This window comes from Nannospalax galili, unplaced genomic scaffold (assembly GCF_000622305.1).
Source record: "Nannospalax galili isolate Female #2095 unplaced genomic scaffold, S.galili_v1.0 scaffold45, whole genome shotgun sequence".
Lineage (NCBI taxonomy): Eukaryota > Metazoa > Chordata > Mammalia > Rodentia > Spalacidae > Nannospalax > Nannospalax galili.
This window is the reverse complement of record NW_008355775.1, coordinates 6,437,599-6,452,841: the sequence shown is the minus strand read 5'-3', so window position 1 is coordinate 6,452,841 and position 15,243 is coordinate 6,437,599. Positions and strand designations below refer to the sequence as shown.

The 15,243-nt window shown below is 40.8% G+C and overlaps 1 pseudogene; it reads left to right on the top strand.

The window, feature by feature from the left end:
- Positions 1 to 1,281: 1,281 nt before the first annotated feature.
- LOC103750303 lies at positions 1,282 to 8,834 on the top strand (annotated as a pseudogene).
- Positions 8,835 to 15,243: the final 6,409 nt, after the last annotated feature.

Sequence of the window (15,243 nt, the reverse complement as noted above, 5' to 3'; positions counted from 1 at the left end):
AAGTCAGAAGAGGCTGTCGGATCCCCTGGGACTGGAGTTACAGACAGTTGTTAGCTGCCAGATGGGGGCTGGGAATCAAACCCGGGTCTTCTGCAAGAACAACCAGTGTTCTTAACTGCTGAGCCATCTCTCCAGGCCCCAAGTTTACAATTTCTAAGAATTAAAATCCTAACTACATGGTGCTCCACTGATGAGAATTATGATTTCATGACTTATTGCCTAAAATGTCTCTATTTTTATATTTTGTTCTTATACTTAAGGAAAAAAATAACTTTTTTCCCCTTTGATGGTTAGCAGCAATTTATAAAAGTATACTTTTGGTGAGCAGAATTGAAGTTTTTACCTTTCTTCTAGGTTGGAACTCAGCATTAAAACAGTTGCCTGGCCAGGCACAGTGGCACATGCCTTTAATCCTAGCACTCTTGGAGGCAGAGGCATGGGGATCTCTGTGAATTCGAGGTCAGCCTGGTCCACACAGTGAGTTCCAGGCCAGCTTGGGTTACAGGGAAACACTGTCTCAGACAACAACAGCAACAACAACAAAAACAGTTGCATGTTCAAGGCCCTAGTTTTGATCTCCTATAGAACAAAATAATAAAATAAAACCATCCTTTCTCTCTGATTAATCCCTCAGAGTTTAAAGACTGTATTTCTGGTTTTATAGCAATATGGCATTTGCATAAGTTTATTAGGAATCTGTTTTCATAACGGGACACAAGTGGAGACACCAGTTATATTGTCAAGGTTTTGTCTGAAATGTCATAGATTCAGATATTACAAGTTACTTTAAGGAACTGAGGGCATATGTATGGAGCCAAGAGGAAAACTGAATTGTTGTAAGGTTGTCTCACCAGAGAAGGCCACTCAGACACAGAAAACTGCCAAAAGAAAGTCTTTATAGCCAACCAGTGACTACACCGGGCATTCGGGTCCCAAGTGCAGCCCCGAGCCTTTATCAGGATAGGCTTTTGTACAGAAAAATCAAAGCTCCCCGCCCCCCCCCGCAACAGTTTCTCATAGCTCAGGGGTGGAAAAGTTCCTAATAGTTTCTTCCAGCAGGTACAAGCCAAGCAAAAATTATAAAAGCTTTAGAAAAGCAGTTAGCCAGAGTGGCCAGGCACATGCTGACCTTTTTCTCAAACCCACATGCTGGTAGCTGGGCCAAACTTTCCTATTCACACACTTTGAGACAACTGCCTTTAGTTTTCAGTTGCTGGGATTAGCTAGGGCTATAACATGGTATAGTTATGCTCAGTCCTGAGGTGCCTTAGCAGCGCAGTATCCTTGCAGGCTGAGTGGCCTTGTGGTGAATGAAGAATGTCACTTTCTAGCATAATCACACTATGTTAATTTTTCTGTATGTTAGTAAATTTGAATGTCATTTCAAGGAGAGGGGAGGGGAAAGGGAGGGAGGGAGGGAGGGAGGGCCAATTTGATTCCTTGTTAAAAGTTCCAGTAAAGGAAATTTTAAGTCCAAGATGGTCAGTTACATCTTTCTGTGAAAATACAAATAATTAGGCCAAATTTGATGTGACTAAAACCTCATTTTGCAAACAAATTAAATTTAGCATGATTATCTCTGATAAAACTGGAGGAACACAGAGAAAAGTTATGTTTCAGAAAAACTTTAATGTACTTGTATTTAGATTTGACCTTTGTTCGTTTTTTGTTTGGAGGTTGGTTTTTGTTTGTTTGTTTGTTTGTTTGTTTGGGGTCTTCTTATGAAATTTTATTATTTAACTGCAATTTGAGCTATACCCTGAATTCTTCTTGGCTACATGTTTGCAATAATCAGGCTCTCACTACTGCAATGAAATGCCTGAGGCAGCTACCTTCAAAGAACACAGTGGTTTATTTTTCACAGTTCAAGATATTGAAAGGTATGGTACTTGCATTGGTTCAGTTCTGGTAAGTACTTCGTGGTGAATAGCAGATGGCAAGATCACATACCAGAGCAAGGAGTCACATCTTGAATAGGGAAAGGGACAGGATGGGGACAGGGAGAGGCATGGTGGTCATGCCTTTAATCCCAGCACTTGGGACACAAAGGCAGGTGGATCCCTGTGAGATCAAGGCCCCCTGATCTATGCAGTGAGCTCCAGAACAGCTGCAGCTACAGGGAAATACTGTCTCAATAAATAAATAAATAAATAAATAAATAAATCGCCTGAAGCTGGGTGTGGTTATGCACAACTATAATCCCAGCACTTGGGAGGCAGAGACAGATGGATCTCTGTAAGATCAAGGTCAGCCTTGTCTATATAGGGAGTACCAGGCCAGTTGGAGCTACAGAGACCCTATCTCAAAAATAAAAAAAAAAAAATCAAGGATAAGGACATGTCCTAATAGACCCAAGGATCTCTCCTAGGTCCCATGTCTTTTTCTTCATAATTATTATTACTATTTGTGGTACTGTGAGGGTTTATCCTCTATTCTAGGACTGGGATGTGACTCATGGTAGAATGCTTGCCTAGCATATCATATGCAATGCCTTGGACTCCATTCCAAGCACCACAAAGGGAAAAAGGACAGCAAGAAATATGAATAAGTAGATTTCATATTTCTCCCGATGTCTCTTACTATAGTAGACATATAACAGACAGCTAATAAATACGCATTTGTTCTGAAGTGAGATGATAAAAGTGAAAACAATGGCTGCCACATAGCAGGAGATCAATAAATGCTTCTTACACCTGAAAGAATAAATTTTAAACTAAAATGAACAAACCAGGGAGGAAATAATCATAGTCACTGAGATAAGGCCAGAGCACACATCCCAGGATACTGAATGCCAGAATTGCATTAGTGAGAGCTTTAGCCCTACTTCCTGGGATGGCTATGGAAGGCAGTATTTGAAGGATTCTAGCAACTAGACAGAGCATGAAGCAAACACTTTCAACTCATAAAAGGTCAGCAGGAGTACCTCAGACTCACCCAGTCTTCACATAAGCAACACTTTTGAGTGCTTTCGATTGAAAGTCTATTTTTGATCATCTTAATCTGTTAGTTTGACAACAGGTATTTGATCTAACAGGCCTTTGCATTTTCTGCACTCATCCGCCTCCCAAGCTGACAGCTAAAAGCTAATTTTCCTTAACAACTTTTTAAAGAAAACTCTTTCATGCTTCTTTTGTTAACTCTTCAGCAAACCCAGTAGGGTACACCTGTGTGGCATAATTTTGGGGAGTTTTATATCCAAATTCATGTTTGTGCACGTGTTTTAAGATCTGAAATCTGAAAGACCTTGATCAAGTATGAAGGTGGTTTATTGCTACTTATAGACAAGGCTTAAATATTTCTTAGAGGACTCAAAACCACTTCTAGGGTACTGGGGTGTAGCTCAGTGGTAGAGCATTTGCTTAGCAGCATGTACAAGGCCCAGGGTTTAATCCTCAGCACCAAAAAAAAAAAGCACCCTAGTATTTCAGTTTCAATAAATTCTAAAATATCCTCAGGCCCTTGCCTTTCCATTTCTTTCTCTCACCATTCATGCTCCATGCAGAGACAACTCAGGGACTGGCTCTCTACTGTCTATCTCCTCAAGAGGCAAACAGTTACACAGCTAACAATTTGGCCTGCCCTCCTGGTCTTCCCAAAGGTGCTCTGACTTAACAGTTCCATGCTTTCCCCATCCCATACTCTCTCACCCCCTAACGCTCCTTACCTGGCTTCCTTTTATGGGTCCCGTATCAATGAACTAGTCATCCAGGCAGCGCCATGACAACTTTCTCTAAGCCACCCCATCTGTCAAAACTCACTTTCCTTCCATTTCCTACATTTCTGTTACTGAAACATGTTTATTCCAATCACCTCCTAACCTACCTACCTAGATCCTTTCTAACCTCAGCCAAACATGTTTACCATGCTCCAGTAAAAACAGAAAAGAAATAATACATATCACACCCCTACAGTACCACTATTGTAGATCCTTGCATAGACATTTTCTTGACTGAAATGCCCTTCTCTCCTTAATAACCCTACTTCTTCACATTTCTGCTGATGCATCAGTTCCTGTGAAGCTTTGCTTGGCTTTTGTCACTGCATCAAATCTCCATTTCCCAGCACTTTGTGCAACACCTTCATGGTGTTCATCAAGTTGTAATCTGATCTCTGTTATTATAATGTCTCACTAATCTAAGTCATACAGACATGGCTCATGTTTAATTTTTTTCTCTTCATTGCATCTAAACACTATGTACCAGCACTGTGTCTGATACATAAGTTACTCAACAAATATTTATAAGCTGGGCATGGTGCCAGGGGCAGGCAGATACCTGTGAGATTAAGGCCAGCCTGGTCTACATAGTGAGCTCCAGACCAACTGGGGCTATAAGGAGACCCTGTCTCAAAAAGACCAATAAATAAATAAATTGTGTGTGTGTGTGTGTGTGTGTGTGCATTTTAACTAGGTAAATAAATGCACCTCTGAACAGCATCAAACCCTTTCCCAACAATAAATACCAAGGATAATAACACATCCTCTTGAAAAAAAAAGCATATAAAAAATTACCCAGCACTTAGTAGGTCACAATTTCATAAAAGTTCACCTACTCTCTAACTCTCTCAGAGTTGGTATCTGCAATCTTCCCCTCTATGGATTTATGGAAAGCAAGACCAAATCGATGCAATTTGCTTCCAGGGTGCTAATGACAAAACATTTTTTTTTTGTCTGTTTCTGCTTCTTAACATTCTTTGCTTTATGCAAATTTACTGTGACCACATAAGATATATCAAGTCAAATGAAAAAAAGAGTTGCAAGGATTTCCACTTTGCATGTTAGGCAGGTTGTCTCGGAGGGGCATAGTATATACAGATACTCAGGTGTCTGGTCTTTAGGTCCAGTTAAAGACTATTATCTAGAAAGGAATTATGCCTAAATTCAGGCCAGAGAATTCAGAATTTCAGATTAGCTTCCCTCATGAACAAGTGAGGGATAGATGATGCCGGATTTAAGTGCTTGGGTTCACTTAAGGACACATCCCAATAAGGGAAAAGCTGTGTGGCATCTGATTGTTTTATAGAACAGTGTGAAGATAATTGTTTGGCACTGTCGGCACATGACAGACTCGCAACAATTCATTTCTTTAAATATGAAGCCCCAAATCACCCCATCTAAAATTATGTTTCCTACCAAGAATGCTTACTAACCACACATAGGAAGAAATGGGCCTGGAGGGAGCACCCTCTGCATGCTTCTCAGATAATGACTTCCTGGTTCAAGACATTTCCAGTTCCTGTCCCATTTCTCAGCTACTCATTAGCTCTATGACTCTCACAGGGCCTCAGTAATGTAAAATGAGAAGGATGAATGTTTTAAGTCCTTAAAGCCCTCCCAGTTCTGAATTATTTGATTCAGACCTGAGTTTCTGTCGGCAGACTGGGATAGTCAGTCACCTGCACAATCTGTCCAATTGTTAAGTATTTGGACTTAAGTCAATTCCTGACTCCTGAGAAGAGTTCACTCATAGGAGGAATTTATATAAACATAGTAAAGTGAGCAGAGGATAAACCTATCCTTTCTTCACAGGAGTATAAACAGTCTCAAAAGAACTGGTTACTGGATCAGTGGAAGGAGAGACAGGCATCTGTGGTAGTGAGCTAACCACAACAGTGATGAGGTGGTGATGCTGTGATTAGCTAAACATTTCTGCTCCTACCGCTGCATCCTGACCTCAGAGGCACCTCTTGCAGCCCAACCCACGGGACTCAGCTGAAGAGCACTGAGAATTTCATGTCATACTTTCCAAGTATATAGAACAGCTTTCCTTACATTAAAAAAACAAAAACAAAAAAAACCCTTTTTTTTTCTTTTGGAGCTGGAGAGATGGCTCAGTGGTTAAGAGTATTGGCTGCTCTTACAAAGGACCTGGGTTTGGTTTCCAACACCCCCATGGCAGCTCACAACCATTCATGGCTCCAGTTCCAAGAGACCCAGCTCCCTCCTCTGACCTTTACAGGCCTTACATGACACAGGTACAATTATATACATACAGGCAAACACTCATATACAAAAAAATTTTTTTTAATTCTTTCAAGTAACCCTTGGACAGCTTCTTGACAAGAGTCCAAGGCAAAGAGAACATCTACACAAAGACCTTTTGAAACAGAGGTATTAATAAAAGCTGGTGTGGTGGTGGGAAGAAGCAGTAACACCAGCTACTTCCAAGGTTGATCAATTAAGGCCGCAAGTTCAAGAGAAGTCTGATTAACAAGAGGAAAACCCCTTCCAGAAAATAAAGAGCTTCCCTGGTAATCTAAGCAGTTGGGAGGCAGAAGCAGGAGGATCAAAAGTTCAAGGCTGCCTGAGCTACAGATGGAGTTCTAAGACAGGCTGAACTACATAGGAAGACCTTGGGTTGGGGAAGGGTGGATATGAATACAGGAGGCATAAATTCAAGCTGCCTCAATCACCTGGTAGTTTTCCAATAGAGAGAGACACATTTTTCCTTTTCAAATGAAGCATCTTGTATCCTATTCAGGAAGACCAACGTCAACTTCTTGGTCCATAAGACCAAGTCTAGCCAGGAGTGGTGACACACACCTTTAGTCTCAGCACTTGGGAGGCAGAGGCAGGCAGATATCTGTGAGTTTCAGGCCAGCTGGATCTACAGGGAGACCCTGTCTCAAAAAGAGCAAAATAAAAAAAAAAGACCAAGTCTATATTGTTCTATACAGACAGCTTATTTGTTCAATTAAACTGCCTGAAAAATATGAGTGAATTTAACTTATTTGCTGTATTTTATAGATGTTAGATATACTGCCTTTCCCAGGAGGATTTTTATTTGCCTGTCTGTTTATTTAGGTGGTCTGGATTTTTTTTTTGAGACAAGGTCTCACTATGTAGCCCAAGCTTTCTTCCATCTCATAATCCTCCTGCCTCAGCTTCCCAAGTGCTGGAATTATAACTGTGCATCATCATGACTGACTTGTTTTTTTTTAAAGTTAGTCAAAATAGAATATGTCAAAATAACTTTCAAATTTAATACCTATAACTATACAATCTCTAACATGTAGCAAAGTGTAATTTTTCTAAGAGTAATATTATAAATTGAGAGATGTACTTGGCTATAATATACATCTATCACTTCTTGTATGAACTGTGTCAACCCCCTTTGGACTCATGGTGGCTTTTGTTACTTGAGTCAAAGATTGAGTTAAACCTTACATAGAATAAAAAACAAATTTTGCATTGGAAGGCCACAATATGGGCACATTCTTTAGTATCCAGTCCTACAAGTTACTTGGAGTATTTTTAGCCTAAGCTGATCTTTCAATATTTATTTAACGTATGCAAATAACACATGTTCCTTCTGGCAATGCTACGTACATTCTAAAAAAGCAACGACTCTGATGGCCCGATGATGTCACAGGCATTTTGAGGGTTCCAGCCCAAGTTTTCTGAGTGTCTATGGGCACCACCCTCATCCTATTGGATTCTTTATGAACAACACAAACATAATGATGCTTGTAATTACTGACAGAAAGACAGCCACCCTCTTTGAAGTTCCAAAGAGCAAAATGCTCCATGCATCTGTCCACAATTGTTTATTAGTCGGATTACAAAGCAGATCTTAATTTACCCAAAATAAAATGTTTTAAATTTGGGTTATAATATCTCTAAATTAAATCCAGACTGTACACGCAGAAGCATAATCTATTTGCATGGGAAGTACCATGATCAATAGATGAGCACGTAGCCACTTTTGTTTTAGAAGAATGACTACTCATGTTGAAAGTGGTTGAATCCCCATGAAGAAAAAGATAATTTGCCTTCCAGGTAAGGCAAATTGCATGTTTCAAGATTTGGGGGCCAGAACTGTAGTACACTCCTGTAATCCCACATGGGATTTAGAGGCAGGAGAAGTTCAAAGTCATCCTCAGCTACTTAGGCAGTTTGAGACCAGCACAGTCCCTATCTCAAAACAAAAACAAGGGGCATAGTGGTACATCTTTAATCCCAGTACGAGGGAGACAGAGGCAGAGAGAGGATCTCTATAAGATCTAGGCCAGCCTGACCTATATAGCAAGTTTCAGACCATCTAGGGCAACAGGAAATCCCTGTCTCAAAACAAAAACAGAAGCTGGGCGTGGTGGTGGCCCATAGCTTTTTAATTCCAGTACTCAGGAGACAAAGGCAGGTGGATCTCTGTGAGTTCAAGGTCAGCCTGGTCTACATAGCAACTTCCAGGCCAGCTGTGGCTACAGGGAGACCCTGTCTCAAAAAAAGACAACGATAAAAAATCAAAACAAAAACAGAAACAAAAAGTTGAGTAAAAAAAATTGTGTGAGCTTAATCTCAGCTGGTCTACCCAAGACCCCCTGAGTGGAACCCTAGTTCCCCGTGCCGCCCCATTTCCACTCTGACAAGATGAAAGAAATTATCATGAACCAGGAAAAACTCACCAAACTGCAGGTGCAAGTGTGTACTGGTGGGAAAGGAAGTAGGTGGTTCATAGAACAGCTACAGCAGATGATAAAAACTTCAGTTCTCCTTCAAGAAGTTAGGGATAAACAATATCTCTGGTATTGAAGAGGTGAATATGTTACAAACCAAGGAACAGTGAACCACTTTAACAAGCCTAATGTTCAGGCATCCCTGGAAGCAAACACTTTCACCATTACAGGCCATGCTGAGACAAAGCAGCTGACAGAAACGCTTCCCAGCATCCTAAACCAGCTTGGTGCAGACAGTGACTAGTTTAAGGAGACCGGCTGAAGCTCTGCCCAAACAATCTGCAGATAGAAAAGCACCGCTTGCTACTGAAGAAGATGGCGATGAAGTTCCAGATCTTGTGCAGAATTTTGATGAGGCTTCTAAGAATGAGAACAACTGAATTGTGTCAACTTCTGAAGAAGATAAAACTTGAAAACGTTCCTGGGAACTGTTCTTTTATATTATGACTGCTTTTTAAAATTTTTTTATGGATCTGATAAATCTAGATCTAATATTTTTAAGTCTCAGCTCCCTGGACACTGCAGTTCTTTTCGGGTTTTGCTGTATACAATTTATTCTTTTCAGCAAATTAAGCTGAAAAAGCCTGGGAATAAAGTTTGAAAAAAAGTTAATTAAAAAAAATTTTAGGCACACTGAAGTCTAAACTTCTGCATTGCTGACTGTTCCTTGCATTCCCCATTGCGTTATAGATTAAATCTCTTAATATTGTATTGAAAGTCTTTGTCTAGATGTCCTGTTGATTCTACATCCTATTTTTTAAAGCTTTTTGGTTTGGGTTTTTTTTTTTTTTTTTTTGTTTTTTTTTTTTTTTTTTGGTTTGTTGTTTGTTTGTTTGTTTATGAGATAGAGTCTTCCTGTAGTCCCAGTTGGTCTGAAACTCAATATATAGACCAGGCTGGCTTCCTTCTCACAGAGATCCACCTGGCTCTGCCTCCTGAGTGCTGGGATTAAAGGTGTGTGCCACCACACATGGCCCTAAAGCTTTATTTTTAACTATGTGTACTTGTGTGTGTGTGTGTGTGTGTGTGTGTGTGTGTGTGTACGTAAGTGCAGGTGCTCACAGAGGGCATTGGGTCACCTGGAGTTGGAGTTACAGGTAGTTGTAACTCAGGTCCCCTGCAAGAGCAGTACATGTTCTTAACTGCTGAACCATCTCTCCAGCCCCTACATCTTATTTTTATATAGTAACTTTGTTGACAATTTGATGTCCAAAATCCTATGCCTATTTTCAACTATCTCCATAGAAACTACACATTAACATCACTGTAAAACATTAGACCAAAGACAAAAGCATATAGCCAAGAAGAAACTATTTCCTGAGCACTGAATCTTTGAGCCACTCTGGTAAATTTGATGGCTGAGTCCACCCTGAATTCCAAAGTAATGTAATTAACTGTGTCCTTCAATCAGCCCTACAGAAATGGTATGAAGTTAACGTGTAAAATTGTGTACCTTGTGCACAATGTGTAATGGTAAAGACCAAAAAAATTGGGGCTGAGGTGACTCAGCCCGTAAAGTGCTTGTCACATAAGCATGAGGACCTAAGTTCAGATCCTTAGCACCCACATAAAATTTTAGGTACAGCGGCTGCATTTGTAATCTCACCACGAGGGAAGCAAAGAGACAGGAGAAAGAGAAACCCTGGGGCTTGCTGGTCACTCAACCCAACAGAATGAGTAAGCTCTAGGCTCAGGGAGAGGCTCTCTCTCAAAAAATTAGGGTGGAGGGCCTGCAAGATGGCTCATGGGTAAAGGCACTTGTAGTCAATCAGACAACGTTAGTTTAATTTCCAAAATCTACATGGTAGAAGACGATAACTGACTGCCTTAAGAAGTTGTCCTCTGACCTCCACATGCTTATCATAGCATGCACACAATGCCCATCCCCATATATCCTAAATAAATAAATAAATAAATAATAAAAAAAATGGTGTTTTTAGAAAACCAAGGTGGAGAGCAATTGAAGAAGATACCAGATGACAACTTTTAGCCTCGCCTATGCAAACACACCAGCATACACATCTGCTGACACCCATGTGAATAGGTAAATGTACCACACACATGAAAGAAAGAAAGAAAGAAAGAAAGAAAGAAAGAAAGAAAGAAAGAAAGAAGGAAGGAAGAAAGGAAGAAAGGAAGGAAGGAAGGAAGGAAGGAAGGAAGGAAGGAAGGAAGGAAGGAAGGAAGGAAGGAAATTGCCTAGATTGAATCCTAAAAGGAAGACAAATTATACACTCAGGTATGACTTCCCAACACTTAAAACTATTACTTCCATCAAGGGAGCAATTCTCCTTCCCAACAGGAAAGTTATCAGAACACCCCTGAGTCACTTGCAAACCATGCTCTTATGGAGGTGATATCAGCTCACATCTACAATCACAATCCCATCGTTTTCAGCATGAACTTGAAATCTCCTATGATGATCTCATAGGCTGCACATTCCCCAGATAAAGATGACAAACACCAAAATGATATAAGCCAAGTGACAGCAGCCCTGTGGCTCTCTGCCTGAGAGGGCAGACCACAGCAGCACGGTAACTCACCCATTTATATACCAATCTCCCCACCTGTCATCATAATACTCAGCTGTAATAACATACCAAATATGACAACATGTCAGATTGCCAAAGACTTATGCAAACTACAGAGTCCTGTTCTCATTGGCAAATGATTCAGGTAATTACAATAAAAATAACATCAGTGAAGTTAATAAGCAGACTCTAACACTGAGGAAATCAAACAAAGCTTTACAGTGTAGAAAAGAAAAGGTTCTGGCCTAGAACCATGGAATCCTATGGAGGGGAAGTGCCTGAGAGGCCTCCAGGTCAGCCGCCCACCTCATACAGATATTATAAAAAATAATAAGGATTTATTTTTATTTGTGTGTGTGTGCATGCATGCATGCATGTGTGTGTGTGTGTGTGCGTGCGCGTGTCTGTGTGTCTGTGTGTCTGTGTGTGTGTATGTGTATGCAGATGCATGGGGAAGCCAGAAGAGGGCAGAGGGCATTGGATCCCCTAGAGCAGATGCAGGTGCTGGGAACCAAATTTTGGAATAAGTGCTCCACCGGGTATGGTGGCACATACCTTTAATCCCAGCACTTGGGAGGCAGAGGCAGGCAGATCTCTATGAGTTTGAGGCCAGCCTGGTCTATATAGTGAGTTCCAGGCCAGCTGGGGCTACAGGGAGACCTTGTCTCCAAAAAAAAAAAAAAAACCCAAAAACCAAGAACAAGTGCTCTTAACTACTGATCCATCTCTCCAGTCCAATAGACAATTTTTCTACATTCTTCTTGACAAATGGTCACTCAACCTCTCCTTGTTTCTGTCCAGAGTGAAGAACACATTACTGTTACTCAGTCAAAATTTGCTTCATTGAAACTTCCACTGATTGACTGTTTTTCTTTAGAACTTTTAAAATTCTTCCCCTCCCTAAATAGGTTCAACTGTTTTACTTTGAAAAAAATACATTACAATAATAATAGCAAGCATTTACTGACTACTTACTTTGTGCCTTGCAATAGGCTAGGTATTTTATATGAATTGTTTCATTTACATAGTGATTATTAGCATAAACTTCAGGGCAACACTGACTTAGAATTCCAGCTCTACCATTTACTAGCTATAATCTTTGCACATGTTTTTTAACTTTTCTGTGCCCTAGCTCTTCAACTATCTAGAAGAGGGGTGTAGTAATAATAATGTCTGCCTCCTAGAGTTGGGGAAACCAGATGCTAGTATATGTGAAGTGTTTAAAACTGTATCTAGGGGCTGGAGGAATGGCCTAGCAGTTAAGAGCACCGGCTGCACTTGCAGACGACCTGAGTTCAAACCCCAGCACCCCTAAGGTAGCTAACAACCATGCATAATTCCAGTTCCAGGGTATCCAATGCCCTCTCTGGCTTACTGCAAGCATTGCACACATGTGGTGCACTTACATATATGCAGGCAAAACATATACGTAAACTAAAAATGTAAAAAGTTTTTAAAAACTGCATATAATCATAATTAAGCTATCTGTGGTACTATTATTTCTTTTCTTTTTCAATGCTGGAGATTAAGACTAGGGCTTTGTACATACAAGGTAATTTTCTACCACTGAAATATGTATTCAGACCTTATTTCTTGTGTGTGTGTGTCTGTGTGTGAGTCTGTTTGAAGGCCAGCAACTGATGTCAGTGTCTTCCTTAATTGTTCTTCATCTTAGTTTTTGAAACAGGGTCTCTCACTGAGACCTAGATCTCACCAGTTAAGCTAGGCTGGCTGGCCAGCAAGCCCCAGGAATTCTATTCTCTCGGCCTCCCAACACTAGGGTTATAGGCGAAGGCCACCATACCTGGTTTTTTACATGGGTGCTGAGAATCAAACTTAGATCCTCCTGCTTGCACAGCAAGCACTTTACCTACTGAGCTGTCTCCCCAGACTCTTGGCTATTATTTCTATTATGTTCCAGTTTATAGATGAGGAAACTGAAGTTTAGTAAGGACAGTAGGCAATGTAAGTATGGGAGCTTCAACTATCACTGTTAAATAACTTCAGAAATCAATTTTTCTGCCCAAAGTATTTGCTATTTTTTTGCATATTTACTATTCAGTTGGTTTGCATGTTAGTTTTGCATTTTTAAACAGATCAATTCCAAGAATTCTTTCCAGTGTCTGATTTATTCTGAGTCTAGAAGTCTAGAACCAAGAGAATGGCTTCCTCAAAAGAAATTATTTCTATTATTATATTTTCCCATTAAACAAAATCATCTAGTGTTTTTGTTATTATTTATTTATTTGCCGTGGGGTGGAGGGGCATGCTTGTGGAGGTTAGAGGGCAGCTTGTGGGAGCTGATTCTCTCCTTCCACCATGTAGGTCCCAGGGAACAAAGACAAGTCCACAGAGTTGGTGGCAAGTTCCTTTACTAGCTGAGGCATCTCTCTATCCCAAGATCATCTATTACCCCAAAGATGATTAAAGTGTATTTGGAAAACAGTATATTACAAAATGTGCCAAGAATCCTACAATTGGGCCAGGTGGCACATGCTTGTAATCTGATGGGGGGGTGGGCGGGTGCTGAAGCAGGAGGAACACAAGTTTGAGGCCAGCATGAGTTCCATAGTTAAGCTCCAGGCCAGACTGAGCTACTTAGCATGACTCTGTCTCGGAGGCCAGCCTGGTCTACATAGTGAGTTCCAGGACAGCTAGGGCAACAAAAAAAAAAAAAAAAAAAAAAAAAAAAGAAAGAAAAAAAACAAACAAACAAACGTGGAACTACATCAATATATTGGCTTAGCAATAAAATCATAAAGGTGTGTAGGCCATGGAGTCTCTACTTGACTCCTAAGTTAGAGAACCCTGCAGCTCCCTAAGCAGAGATATCCGTGGGTTCCCTGCTATCAACTGTACAAAGAACCTGGCGTGTGCATTATGCAAAAGAGGAAACCAAGCCCAATCGCATCAGGGAAACAGAACTGTTTAAATTGTCATGCCAGCAACAGCACAACTGAAAACGACACCCCCACAGTATTGTTTTCCCTGTAGAGTGAATTTCACAAGCGCTCCCTTGTACAGAGTGAAGTCTATGCCTGCCGCTGCGGGCTCCTCTTCTTTGGGCCTCTCTCTGACTGTAATAAAGGAAAGAAGAGGGAGAAGCCCATCTGTTATGGCTGCACAAGACAGGCTTGTCAGATTCCCATGGTGCCAGGCCAGCAGGTACAGTGACAGGATCACCCTGTGGGCCAACAAAGAAGATAACCGACTGTCTTCAGAGGCAGGCTGCCCTAAGGACGGCCTTGAAATCATGGGCAGATGCCATGGAAGCTGCAGCGGCCAAGTCTTGCCTTAAGTTGGCTAGAAGAGAAAAGAGCCAGGAGCTTTGAGCACAGGCACTCCACCCACTCATGAGCTGTTGCCTGCAGCCGCTTTCCTCTTGGACCCTCAGCCATGAACTTCTGTTTACATGTTATTCTCCAAGCTTTCTTCAGAAACCAGAATAGGAAAAGGAACTTAGTCAAAATGAAGTAGTGTGTGTGTGTGTGTGTGTGTGTGTGTGTGTGTGTGTGTGTGTTTTATTTTTTTTCTTTTTGTCTTTTTTCTTTTCTGAGACTGAGTTTCAGTCTGTAGTTCAGGCTGTCCTGGAACTCACATGAAGTACTAATGGCCTCAGACCCACAGTGATCTGCCTGCCTCAGCCTCCTAAGTCCTGGGATTATACACATGAGCCACCACGCCTGGCTAAACAAAACTTTTTTTTTTCAGGAGGTGAGGGAAGACATGGTCTCACTGTGTAGCCCCTAGCTGGTGTGGAACTCAGTATAAACCAGGCTGACCTTGAACTTGCTTCAGTTCGACTGCCTCTCTGCCCCTGCTCCCAGAGTGCTAGAATTACAGACATGCGCCAACACACACAGCAAGAAGTAATGTCTGTAGCAGAAAATAATAAAATGAAATGTGAAAAAAAATGGGAAAGAATCAAATTAACAGAATAGTCTTTATGGGATGATTTGTTTCCATAGCAACTTAAAATTAGGTGCTTTTATAGAAAACAGACATGCCTCCTTTGGGTAGAAAAAGCAGAAGCTCATGGTTCCACTGTGCATTTCACAGCTTGTCATTAGAAGAACCTGTGATCAGACAGGACGCTCCACACTTTTAGTCCTCTCAGTCCAACATCCTAGTAAGATGGATGGTGGCAATATTTTTTTTTTAATTTAAAAATTTTTTTTTACAATTAAAGTTACAGTTTTAACAATATGCAAAATATTACAGTAATTCAGATTATATGGCATAATGATTACAGATTTGA